This window comes from Elephas maximus, chromosome 14, assembly GCF_024166365.1.
Source record: "Elephas maximus indicus isolate mEleMax1 chromosome 14, mEleMax1 primary haplotype, whole genome shotgun sequence".
NCBI lineage: Eukaryota > Metazoa > Chordata > Mammalia > Proboscidea > Elephantidae > Elephas > Elephas maximus.
This window is the reverse complement of record NC_064832.1, coordinates 34662897-34677100: the sequence shown is the minus strand read 5'-3', so window position 1 is coordinate 34677100 and position 14204 is coordinate 34662897.

The following is a 14204-nucleotide window of genomic DNA, read 5'->3' as shown; positions in this document are numbered from 1 at the left end:
GCCCCTCTAGGATCACAGCTCCTGCCAAATGGACCCCCATCCAGAGTGACAACTTTCACTGGGCCCTGGCAACACTATTTGCTAATCTTGTCTCTTCAGCATATGGAGTAGTAATGGCCTCCCACTGTTGCTAGTTTCCCGATGCCTCAATGTCCTTTGTTGATCTTAACTCTGCCCACACATTTCTGTGACTATTTCCTTCAATAAGGCCTCTTCCTTTGAACCATACCAGATAAATTCTGTTTCTTGATGAGAATCTAGCCACATACAACCTTTTCATTCTATCCTCCATATCTCTTAACCTCTTACATTTTCCATCTTCTTGCCTTATGCTGTATTTGGAGAAATTTCTTTAGATCTATTTTTTTATATAATTTGTTATTTTTTATTGTTGTTGAGAATATACATAGCAGAACATACACCAATTAAACAATTTTTACATGTGCAATTCAGTGACGTTGATTACATTCTTCAAGTTGTACAATCATTCTCACTCTTCCTTTCTGAATTTTTCCTCCTCCATTAACATAAACTCCCTGCCCCCTAAGTTTCTTATCTAATCTTTTGAGTTGCTGTTAATTTGATCCCATATAGGTAGATCTTAAAAGAACACAATGATCGAGGCAGACTTTTTTTTTACTAGTTAAGTTAAACTATTGTTTGGTTTTGAGAAGACTTCATGGAATATTTTTGGTTTAAGGTTTAAAGATTATCCCAGGAGTTCATCCAGCCCCCATAGATCCAGAAAGTCTGGATTCCGTGAGTATTTGAAATTATGTTCTGTATTTTCCCTCTTTTGATCAGGATCCTTCTGTAAATCTTTGATAAAAATATTCAGTAATGGCAGCTCTTTAGATCTATTTTCCAGTTTACTAATTCTCTCTTCAACTGTTTACTCGTCTGTTTTAATTTCAACAATATTTTTTACTTTTTTAAAGTTTATATTTTAAGAATATATTTGTATTTTTTTCACTTTTTATGGTAAAATATATATAAAATTTTCTATTGAAAAATTATTTTATTAGCTAAAATATATATAACAAGGTATTTGCCATTTCAACCATATTTATGCATACAATTCACTGACATTAATTACATTCACCATGTTTGGAAACATCACCATTATCTGTTTCCCACATTTTTTCTCACCCTTAACAGAAACTCAGTGACCCTTAAGAAATTTGTCTCTCTTTCCCCTCCTACCCTTCCCTGGTGTCTTAGGATGGGTTCTCTAGAGAAGCAAAACCAGTGAAGCCTATGTATGTACAGAGAGAGAGAGAGAGAGATTTATCTCAAGGACATAGCTCATGAGGTTGTAGAGGCTGATAAGTTCCAAGTCCATGGATCAGGTGTCAGGCTGGAGGTTTCTCCTGACTCATGTAGCTGCAGGGGCAGACAAATCCAAGTTGGACAGGTCAGATGGCAGGCTGTGAGGGCTGTTATTGTTGTTGTTGTTGTTAGGTGCCATCAAGTTGATTCCGACTCATAGTGACTGTATGCACAACAGAATGAAACACTGCCCAGGCCTGAGCCATCCTTACAATCGTTGTTATGCTTGAGCTCATTGTTGAAGCCACTGTGTCAATCCACCTTGTTGAGGGGTCTTCCTCTTTTCCGCTGACCCTGTACTCTGCCAAGCACGACGTCCTTCTCCAGGAACTGATCCTTCCTGACAACATGTCCAAAGTATGTAAGATGCAGTCTCGCCATCCTTGTTTATAAGGAGCATTCTGGTTGTACTTCTTCTAAGACAGATTTGTTCATTCTTTTGGCAGTCCATGGTATATTCAATATTCTTCACCAACACCACAGTTCAAAGGCATCAACTCTTCTTTGGTCTTCCTTATTCATTGTCCAACTTTCACATGCATATGATGCGATTGAAAATACCATGGCTTGGGTCAGGTGCACCTTAGTCTTCAAGGTGACATCTTTGCTCTTCAACACTTTAAAGAGGTCCTTTGCAGCAGATTTACCCAATGCAATGCGTCTTTTGATTTTTTGACTGCTGCTTCCACGGCTGTTGATTGTGGATCCAAGAAAAATGAAATCCTTGATAATTTCAATCTTTTCTCCATTTATCATGATGTTGCTCATTGGCCCTCCTCCCAACATCATGAGCTGTACAGACTGACAAATCCAAGATTGGCAGGTAAGACAGCAGGCTGCTGGCTCAGGCTATGGAGGCTGATGAATCTCAGGATCAGCATGCAATATGGCAGGTCTCTGGCTCAAGTTTCAGGAATTGGAGGTCAGATGATGGCAAGCCAGATGTAAGATCCAGTGCAATCAAGCAAGCTTTGCCAGAACGCCCATATATATATTGGATGCAGACCATACCCCTGAGGAAACTGCCCTTACAACTGACCGGCTGATCACATTAGATCACACCACGGAGATCACTATATCATTACATAACTACGAAATTACATCATTATGTAACTGCCAAAATACAACATTACGTGACTGCCAAACCACTGAGAATTGTGGCCCAGCCAAGATAATATACAACCTTAATTAGCACATCTGGTAACTACTAATAAACTTTTGTGTCTATGCATTTTCCTATTCTAGATATTTCCTACAAGTGGGATCATACAATACTTGTCCTTTGTGTCTTACTTCTTTCATTTAACATAATGTTTTCAAGGTTCATTCATATTGTAGCGTGTATCAGAATTTCATTTCTCTTTTATAGCAGAATAATATTCCATCCTGAATATACCACATTTTTAGGATCCATATGATTTCAGCTTACACCCTCCTTTTTTGTGTATATGATGATGTTGTTGTTGTTAGCTGCCCTTGAATTGGCCCCTGACTCATGGTGTCCCCATGTACAATGGAACAAAATGCTATCTGGTCCTGTGCCATCCCCGTGATCAGATGTGGCTGAAAATCATTGGCTGATTTTTGGAAGTAGTTTGCCAGGCTTTTCTTCCTATTCCATCTTAGTCTGGAAGCTCCACTGAAACCTGTTCAATATCATAGCAACATGATCCCCTGACAGACTGGTGGCTGCACACGCGGTACATTGGCCAGGAATCTAACCCACGTCTCCCGCATGGAAGGCAAGAATCTACCACTGAACCACTAATGTCCCCCGTTTGTGTACATAAAAAGCAAACAAAACCAGTTGTCATCAAGTCGATTCCAATTCATGGTGACCCAATTTGCTTCAAAGTAGAACCATGCTCCACGGGGTTTCCAATGGCTGATTTTTCACATATAGAATGCCAGGCCTTTTTTCTGAGATGCCTCTAGGTGGACTCAAACCACCAACCTTTCGGTTAGGAGCAGAGTTTGTTAACCACTTACACCACCCAGGGACTCCTTTTGTGTACACAGATGATTTTAATTAAGTTCCTAAAAAAAAGAACAAGGGCTGGTTAAATATGCAAATGATATGCACAAGCCAATTAAAAGCAAAATGATACTAGGAACATAGTCTGAGTAAAAGTTTCATAGTAATTCAAATATCAGGGGACTTGAGCGTATTGCCACTGTAACATAAGCTCAGTGAAGTCCAAAGCAGCTATGTGGCCGCAGTCAGTACCACCTTCATGTTATCAGAAGCACTTTAATTTTCCAGCAAAACAACATCATCCATCTTATTTATGTTATTAGTTTGAATGCTATTGCTTTTATACTTTGTTGGTATGTCACTTATAAATCTATTTTGGTATAATCGTACAAGTATAACATCAAGTTTTATTTTTGTTCATATTTAAACAACACGATACAGTTATTTGCATCAGCGCTGGGGACCTACACTTCTTTTTAAGGTCTTTGTATATCACTCAACTCAGAGAAACACTGTGGTGGGGTGAAGAGTCACAGAAGTCAGGATACCTAAATTCTAGTCCCGACTCTGATATTACCCTCCTGCAGGACTTTGGACTGGTCCTCCCACCTCTGTGGGCCTCTATTTTCTCATCTGTACAATGAAGGCATTTGATTACATGAAATTCTCTTTCAGCTCTAAATTCTGTTCCTAAAAGGTCAGGGCCCTCATTTGGGTGCACCACTAGACAGACACTGGTTTGTGCCATTTATACTCTGAGAATAAAGCCTGAAGTCCTTGTGACACTTGAACCAGAGTTGGCCCAAGTCATCACAGCTGTTTTTAGCTGCCCTGACCACATAGAGGAGAGGAAGAGGCCTTCATAGCTGTTGTTGGCTCAGACGCAAGGCATAAACATTGGGTTTCTTCTATTTTTTATTATTATTTTTTGATTAGCAGCTGAGCTCTTAACCACTATGCCACCAGGGCTCCTTGGTATATTTTTTAGGAACTTAATTAAAATCATCTAAATACACATATGGAAACCTTGGTGGTATAGTGGTTAAGAGCTATGGCTGCTAACCAAAAGGTCGGCATTTCAAATCCATCAGGCACTCCTTGGAAATCCTATGGGGCAGTTTACTCTGTCCTATAGGGTCGCTGTGAGTCAGAATCAACTCCACGGCAGTGGATTTGGTTTTTTGGTTTATATACCCATACAGGCACACATATACACGTGTGTGTGTGTGTGTGTGCGCATATAGATGATTTTAATTAAGTTCCTAAAAAAGAACAAGGGCTGATTTAATATGCAAATGATATGTACAAGCCAATTAATGTCAACAACTTCGTTACATATACATTTACCAAATACATGTGCCTATAAATGTATATGTAACAAAACTTTTGACATTTCAACAATCTTCACACGTGCAGTTCAGTGACATTATGTTCATCATGTTGTTCAACCATCGCCCTTATCCATTCCCAAATTATACATCACCCTTAACAGATGAAGCTCTGTGTCCCCTAAGCATTGAGTCCTCCTTTCTCCCTCCATCCCTCAGCAATGATTCTTTATGAGGCACTGACAGGGGAATAATCTGAATCACTGGGCTTCTGAATCCCATGACCCTCAGAGTTTTGGAGCCCTGCCTCACTTGAGAACCACTGTGAAATAGCCCCCTATTGCTGTTGGGACTAGATCAAATCCCCCTGGGGTGTTGGGGCAGCAAAATGGCTAAAAAGCAATTGAGGACACTGTTCTCAGAAAGTTCTTAATGTGTGTTTCTGGAGGATGACCATGGACAGTTGTACATCAAGGTCCAAGTTCTAGAGGCTTTGGAAGATCAGCCTGGAGAATTTCAGAGTGATTAAAATCTAAACAAGTTGAAAGTTTCTCCTTCTCCTTCTTGCTCCTCTTTTTTCTCCTACTCTTCCTCCTCCTCCTCCTCCTCCTCCTTTACCTCCTTCCTTTTTTCAATAGCTAAAACTTATTGAGCACTTACCATATATGGTTCTAAGGCTTTTACATATATTATCCCTGGTGGCTCACAGTTACGTGCTTGATTGCTAACCAAAAACTTGGCAGTTGGAGCCGACCCGGTGACACGCAGGAGAAAGACCTAGCAATCTCCTCTCTAAAGATTAAAAAAAAAAAAAAAATTACAGTCAAGAAAATCCTATGGGGAAGTTCTACTCTATAACACATGGGATAGCTATGAGTCAGCATTCACTCCAAGGCAACTAACAACACATCCTACAAGACAAGAGCCTTTATTATATCCCCATTTTCACATCTGGATACTGAGGCGCAGAGGTTTAAAGTTGCTCACATTCACGGTAGAAGAGATCCCAGGTACGCCCTTCAGTGGGGAGCGGAGACCAGCTCTTAAACGTTGCTGCGTGCTTGGTCAGGATACACAAGGACTGGTGAATGCCCTGATCCACCCACTCTGGGGCCTCACAGATGCTAATAGTAGTGCTCAACCAGTAATTGTGGAATGAATAGGTAAATGAATGCCCCTCAGCATTCTCCAGTGGGGAGCTGGGTGGGGCTGCCTCGGTGCTGCCTTCTGTGGCAGGGACAGGAGTGTCCTTGTGCAACCTATTCCAGTGCCCAGGGGGCAGGCTGCACTCCTCACACAGAGATGGGCAGGATTGCTCTGGACTGGAAGCCACAGGGGCTTGCAGCTGTGCCAGGGGAGAGCCTGTGGCTTTTTGGGGCTGCTACAGGAGTCTGATCCAGTGCCCATGGATCTGGAGCCACAGCTGCACCCAAGAGTCAGCCCTCAGCACAACTGTCACCATCTCTGTGCTCAGAACAGACTGACCAAACATGCCAGAGGAGGGGATTGGGAGAGGGCAAGGGAAATAGGGAGGGGGCTGGTGGTCCACACCTCTGCTCACTGCTCAGGGGACTGTATGTGTGACTTTTGTTGTTTTGGAGTTGGTTCCAACTTCTGGTGACTACATGTATAACACATGTATAACATGGTCTTGCACCATCCTCATGATCGCTAGCATGTTTGAGTCCATTGCTGTGGCCATTGTGTCAATCTCTCCTGGCCCTCCACTTTACCACACATGGTGTCCCTCTTCAGTGAGCAGTTCCTCCTGATGATGTGTCCAAAGACAGTGAGTCAAAGTCTCACTGTGATCCATAGGGTTTTTATTGGCTAGTTTTTTAGAAGTACATTGCCAGGCCTTTCTTCCTAATCTCTTAGTTTACAAGCTCTGCTGAAACCTATCTACCATGTGTGACCTTGTGGTATTTGAAATACCGGTGGCATAGCTTCTAGCATCGTAGCAACTCGCAAAACCACCCCAGTATGAGCTAGTTAGCCGAACTGGAATGAAAACTAACTTTGACCCCCTACCTAATATTCATTCTTTAACAATTCTTTTTCAATAAATGATCTTAAAAAATAAAGACCTCGTCTTACTCTTTTTAACCACTTTGCATTCCTACTCCTAGGGGATAACTACTAGTAACAATTTGCTATGTATCTTTTCAGACTTTTTTCTGTGTGTGTGTAAATTTTTAACCAAAGATAAGATTATATTATTCACATTGTTCAGCAACTTGTTTTCTTAATTCAACAATATATGATCAACCTTATCAAAGAAGAAAATCTCATACTCTGTCAGGAGTAAAAGAAAAGGAGTTTTATTGAGGAATAAAACAGCTTGAGCTGGGCAGTGCTAGGTAAAAATACAAAGCACTCCACCATTCAAGTAGAAAGTGGAGTCTATATACACAGAGAACAAAGGAAAGGTAGGGGGTTAATGATTGATTGTAGAAACAACTTCAAATAAACAACTTTAGACAAAAATATCTCTAAACATAATGATTAACCTTATTTTCAAAGAGCTTCAGATATAACACATCAGCTTCAGCTTGAAGTCCTTTGAAATGTAATGGCTAGGAAGGAGTGAATTACCACTCAGGTGAGAGGTGTCAGCTGGTTCAGTTATACATGATCGTAGTCAGTTATACATGATTATAATCAGTTATACATGATTGTAGTTGTGAACACATTTTTTCTAGGGACAATTTGTTTACATCTTGACATTCTTCCCAAATGGTTTATATCCTGACCTTTGTTTCCTGGGAATGCATGTTGGTCCCATCATTCTTACATCTGAAACAAATGCCTCTAGTTTGGAACTTTTCTGTTTACATTTCCCCCTTTTGACCAAGCCTCTGCTAGGGAATGCTGATCACCCACAATGGAGTAGCCTTTCTTCTGCAAGGCCTTTGTTTTCTTGAGGAACTTTGGCTAATAAAAATTATTTTCTTCACCTTGCCAAGCTAATAGCCCTCATCTTCAGGGTTAGTAGGTTTCACAGGAAACAACAGACAAGTGCACATTTGACGAACATTTCTCAGTCAGAACAAAATGATGAAACATACCCAAGGAGACAAAACAGAGGTGATTAAACAACATGATCATTGGTGAAAATCTGTGAAATAAACATGATTTTATAGAAAGGGTCAATTGGTTTTGAAGTACAGCATTTCATGAATAAAATGCATTGAACTGGAGCAAAACAGCATTTTATAATTACAATAATAGAAACAAGAAGGAATATAAAGGTTCCAAAATAAAGTAGCAATTTTTTCCACCATCTACCCAAGAAGAAAACCAATTACTTGTACTATTTCTTCAATTTTTTGAAAGAAATATTATAATCTAATTTAATAATACTACCCAGAGGTAGGAAATTATTACATTTTCATAAACCTGTCTTTTGCATGCTTTATAGAATCTTTTAGAGAAGTAATTTAGAATAATTTGTCTCTTTTAAGGCCTTGTTATACAATCAAAATAAAAAATCCATCCTTTTCTGCACACCTTTCATATCAAAGTTTCTCAGTGTAACTACTGAAAGCCCAACTGATAAGACAGGTGCAAGAAACAGATTTTCTTGGAAGAGAAAAATTAAGACACAAAAGACTGCTTCATGAGCAAAAAAGAAAAACCTAGCAACTGCCAATCATCACTTTCTAAGACAGAAACTTAGACACAAAATGAGACAGAAAAACCATGTAAATTCACCTGTCTATGAGGCTAGCTCAAACCCCAGTCTTGTATTCAACACCACACAAGACAAACATCTGGGGAACCCAGTTTCTTAAAATGTATACAGAATTCTTGGATGAGATCAACTCATTTTAACAGAGAAACAGGTCCTAGATAAACTCATTAACTTGCCAGAGTCTCAGATGGAGGGATTTTATTCATACCCTTTGACTAGAACTGAGCATTAAACAAAAGTTCTCAAAAACAAAAAACAGTGCAAATGGGAATTCACTTCCCCAATGAATTCTAAATTACCTCAAGAATATTCAGCTTATAGTGTTCTTGAACATGAACCCCAAACCAGCATCCTGGTAGGGGGGATATCTAGGCTCATTTGTCAAGGATGTTAAGAATTGTATTCTCTTAGGTTGAAACTCTGGTTTCCCAGAGTCAAATAAATTCCTAGCAGGGAATCTGCCGCAGGGTTTGGTCAGTGTTTTGTTTCATAGTGTGCCTCCATTGCATGAGTGTTTTTTTGTGGTTGGTGGGCAGCCTAGCGCTCTGGCCTATCTCATGTCCCAGTTTATCCTTTCCCAGGTGTCTTTCTCTTGGTGGCATATGCTGTAAGGGTATCTAAGATGCTCAACCCATGGCCACATATTTTTGCAGCTTCAAGACTCTGGGAGTCCTTAGCAATAACCATACAAAACCTGATTTTATTCTTTTTGAACGTAATTCATTCGGCTGGCTAGAGACCTGGTCTCTTATTTTAGACCTTAAATATACTAGTCTCTCCAATTGAAAAGTACCCTAAAGTGGCTACTGATTCAACAAGCTGTCATTAGGAAGTTGAAACAAAAATCCAAGTACAAACAAAACCTAGACCCACAGTTCTTGGCCATGGAGCGAGCCAGAGTTCCACTAGGAAATCAGCTGCTTTCTTTAATTCAGCATACCCCATTTTCTAATGACAGCCATAACAAACATTTACTTGTAAGAACCAAAACAAATCCACAATAAAACTCAAAGAGCTATCAATGCAAGGGAGTGGACCTCAGATTAGAGAGGATTTTTGTTTTTTTTTTTTACCTTAAACAATTCCTGAGAATTTGCCAAGGCAGAGAGCCCAAAGAGGCTTAGCCAGTACTGTGCCCATGTACTGATGCCTTGGTGATCGTGAAAGGTAATGCACCTTTGAAACCCCACTTCTGGCATCAGAAATGTCAAAGAGGAAAATCTCTGTCAGAGGTAAAAGAAAAGGAGTTTTTCTGAGTAATAAAACAGCTCCAGCTCGGCAGCGCCAGGTAAAAATACAAAGCACTCCACCATTCAAGCTGGGAGAGGGGTCTATATACATATACAACAAAGAAAACATAGGGGGCTCATGATTGGTTGTAGAAAAGATCAGCTTCAGTTCAAAGTCCTTTGAAATCTAAAAATCAGCCACTTGGCTAGGAAGGATTGAGTTACCACTAGGCATCTGCTGGTTCTGTTATACATGATTACAGTGAGCTATACTTGACTGTAGTCATGAACACATTTTTTCTGGGAACGAATGGTTTACATCTGGACACATTCTTCTCAAAGGGTTTACATCCTGATCTTTTGTTTCCTGGGAATGCATATTGGTCCCATCATTCTTACATGAGTGCCTCCAGTTTCAAACGTTTCTGTTTACAACCGTCTTCCACGTCAATACCTAAAGATCTACCTCATTCTCCTCCTCCTCCCAATTTTATTGAAGTATAATTGAAGTACATCGCATGTACATATGTACACAGTCCCTGGGTTACGAATGTCTGACTTACATACAATCTGTAGTTACAAACCAACCCCTATGACACCTATTATATTAAAAATTAAAGGTACACATGATGGTTTGTAATAACAGATGGACACAACTTTGTGACATGCATCAAAACATTATTATTGCTGTATTATTATGTTAAAGATGTTTTAGTGTATCTGGAAGTGTTTCTTTAATATTTTTTAATGCATAGAAGGGTACACTGTATACCATATATACTAAGACAAACTAACTGACGTTAGATAGAGCCATACCTGTTTTGGCTTACATACGAATTCAACTTAAAGACAGACTTAGGAACAAAACTTGTTTGTAATCCAGGGACCATCTGTACTACACATACTTGAAATGTACGGTTTGTTCAGTTCTGACATAGGTATACACTTGTGAAACCATCACTGTAATCAAGATAACATTTCCATCACTTTTAAAAATTTCCCCATGCCCCCAGGGATCCATGGATTACCTAGAAGCAGAATCAATACAATACTTTGCTCCTCAAAGGAGAATGAAGAATACCAAAGACATAAGGAAAATATGTGCCCAAGAGACAAAAATGGCCACATAAACCAGAGACTTCATCAGCCTGAGACCAGAAGAACTAGATGGTGCCTGGCTACCACCAATGACTGTCCTGACAGGGAACATAACAGAAAATCCCTGATGGAGCAGGAGAAAAGTGAGATGCAGACCTCAAATTCTAGTTAAAAGACCAGACTTTATGGTTTGACTGTGACTGGAGGGACCCCAGAGGTCATGGTCCCCAGACTCTCTGTTAGCCCACAACTGAGACCATCCCCGAAGCCAACTCTTCAGACAAAGATTACACTGGATCATAAGACATAAAATGATACTGGTAAAGACAGTGCTTCTTAGCTCAAGTGGATTCATGATACTATGTGGGTAGCTCCTGTTTGGAGGCAAGATGAGAAGGCAGAGGGTTACAGGAGGTGGTTGAATGGACATAGGAAATACAGGGTGGAGATAAGGAGTGTTCTGTCACATTGTAGGGAGAGCAACTAAGGTCACATAACAATATATGTATAAGTTTTTGTATGAGAGACTGGCTTGAATTGTAAACTTCCACATAAAGCACAATAAAAAACAAAACAAAATGTATACTTAGATCTTAGAACCAATGAAAAACATTGCTATTTTAAAGTAATTAATAATCAGAAACTTATTTATACTGTGCCTTTGCTTCAAAAACATTTTTTTACAGCTTATTTGAATACACAGTTGAACTTTCAGGTACTAATTTATCAAAAGAAAATGATTGGTTTTCACAAGTTCATCTACGATCAAATCTCATCAGTCTCCAGCATGGACCTGACACTTCATAAACCCATAGAGTCCACACGAGAAAAGGAAGCCAAAAGGAGGCTCATCCTTCCACAGTAAGGAGCACAGCTCTGCGAGCTGCAGATGGGGCTGACCAACAGTTTCATAGCTTAAAAGTACAGTTCCCACTTTGGAGAGTGGCACCTAGGGTCTTAAATGCTAGCAAGAGGCCATCTAAGATGAATCAATGGGTCTCAACCCACCTGGAGCAAAGGAGAATGAAGAACACCAAAGACACAACGTAATTATGAGCCCAAGATGCAGAAAGGACCACATAAACCAGAGACTACATCAGCCTGAGACCAGAAGGACTAGATGGTGCTGGGCTACAACCGATGACTGCCCTGACAGGGAACACAAGAGAGAACCCCTGAAGGAGCAGGAGAACAGTGGGATGCAGACCCCAAATTATTGTAAAAAGACCAGACTTAATGGTCTGACTGAGACTAGAAGGACCCTGGTGGTCATGGTCCCCAGACCTTCTGTTAGCCCAAGACAAGAACCATTCCCAAAGCAAACCGTTCAGACAGGGATTGGACTGGACTATGGGATAGAAAATCATACTGGTTAAGAGTGAGCTCCTTGGATCAAGTAGGCACATGAGACTATGTTGGCATCTCCTGTCTGGAGGGGAGATGAGAGAGCAGAGGGGGTCAGAAGCTGGTCGAATGGACACGAAAATAGAGCGTGGAGGCAAGGAGTGTGCTGTCTCATTAGGGGGAGAGCAATTAGGAGTATATAGGAAGATGTATATAAATTTTTGTATGAAAGACTGGATTTGTAAACTTAAAGCACAATAAAAATTAAAAAAAAGAAAAAAGGTAGGGTTCCATGATTTCATTAGAACTCTCTAACAAAGCATTGTGTTCTAGGTATTTCCACTGTAAAAGAGCCCCCAAAATCTCCGTACTTGGCATAAGAGAGACTTCTGCCCACGATGCAGGCTGAACTCCATTTTGTACTGTGCTAACAGACCTGAAAAATAAGAGGCATAGGAGCCAAGCTCCCAGTAATGGGTTAATCTACACTGATGGGGGGGAAGTAGAGGCAGGGAGGCAGAATTGCAGCTTCTCTCAGAAAGTCAAATCACTCTGAGTACGCAAGGGAAGGAGATAGGATATTCTCAGAAAGAATGTTTTTGCATAAGCTGCCCCTATCCTTGAAAGATAAGTAAAACCATTTTCACAAAATGCTTATGCAGGTTAGCTCCAGGACAGGATGCCTATAGATTAACTAATGCATGACTTGTAGTTTCTAATGTATGATTAATGGTTACTGTTTCCCAAAGCTTCTCCTATGTAAAAGCCCTTCTCATTTTCTATACTTTGGCACAATTTGTAGTTTTACAGATTGTTGCCCAACTGTGGTTATAATATTCCTTCAATAAATCTCTTTACTTTAATTAAAAAGAAACAAAAACTTTGCTCCTTTTAATGGCTGCAAGTTACTGGTTGTAATCTGTGGTAGGTTTAAAATACTGCAAATTCTTTGCTACTCTTCCCATTGGGAAGTGGAGTCAATTCTCCCCTTATCCCCCAACCTGGGCTGCCTGTGGAGACGCAATGGACAGAATGCAGCTGAAGTGACCTTCTGCAGCTTCTGAGGCTAGGTCATACAAAGCCTCTGGAACACTCTGTTCCCACCCCGAGCTATGTAAAGAAGTCTGAATAGCCTGAGGCCTTCATGCCTGAGACACCACTGGAGAGGCCCTGAGATTGCAAGAAGGTATAGAAGTCTTCAGCCAGTTCCCAGATGCTCAGCATCTAGCCATTGAGTCATTCCAGATGTGGCTCCAGACTTTGTGAGCAGACTCAAGTCTCTTCCACTGTGCCCTGTAGACATTCCTGACCCACAAAGTCATGAACGATGTAATAAAATAGCAGTTGTTTTAGGCCAAGATAAAACAACAATATAGTAATGGATAACAGGAACAAAACTATTCCCCTACTGATAAACATTTACATTGTGTCCAGATTTTCTCATTATAAATCATCCTGTACTTGTACTCATTTTTGCATGTGTAAGGATTTCTCTAGGATAGATCTCAGAGATAGAATTGCTAGATCAAAGAGCTAGTTCCTGTGTCTCTATTTCACCAAGACCGACGAATCCCAAGATTGGCAGGATGACAGCAGGTAAATGCTAGCTCAAGTCCCAAGAACCATAGTTCAGATTAACAGAAACCAGTTGCAGGATCCAGAGTGAGTAAAAACCCATGAGCCTTCCCAGAGAGTCCACCTATATACTGGATGTAGGCCACAACCCAAGGAAACTTCCTTTGAACTGATTGGCTATTCACAGCAGATCCCATCATGGAGGTGATCACATTATATCATATTTCGTCATGGAAGTGATCACATCATCATATGACTGCCAAACTACATCAAACTGCCAAATCACATTTTCACCCCTTGATTCCTGAACCCATGAACCTGGCTATTGGAGAAAGAGCATCATATACTGGACACTGGTTTAGAGCATATACAGCCTCCCGGGTAACATTGCTCCAAACTTGAAAAGTATTGCCACCTAGCTGGTACTGTAATTGTGTCTTTAAAAGGCCATTCCATCATTCTATCAAGCCAGCTGCTTCAGGATGATGGGGAATATTGTAAGATCAGTGAATTACATGAGCATGGGGCCGTCGCCACACTTCATTTGCTGTAACATGAGTCCCTTGATCCAAGACAATGCTGTGTGGGATACCGTAATGGTTGGTAAGGCATTAGATAAGCCCACAAATGGT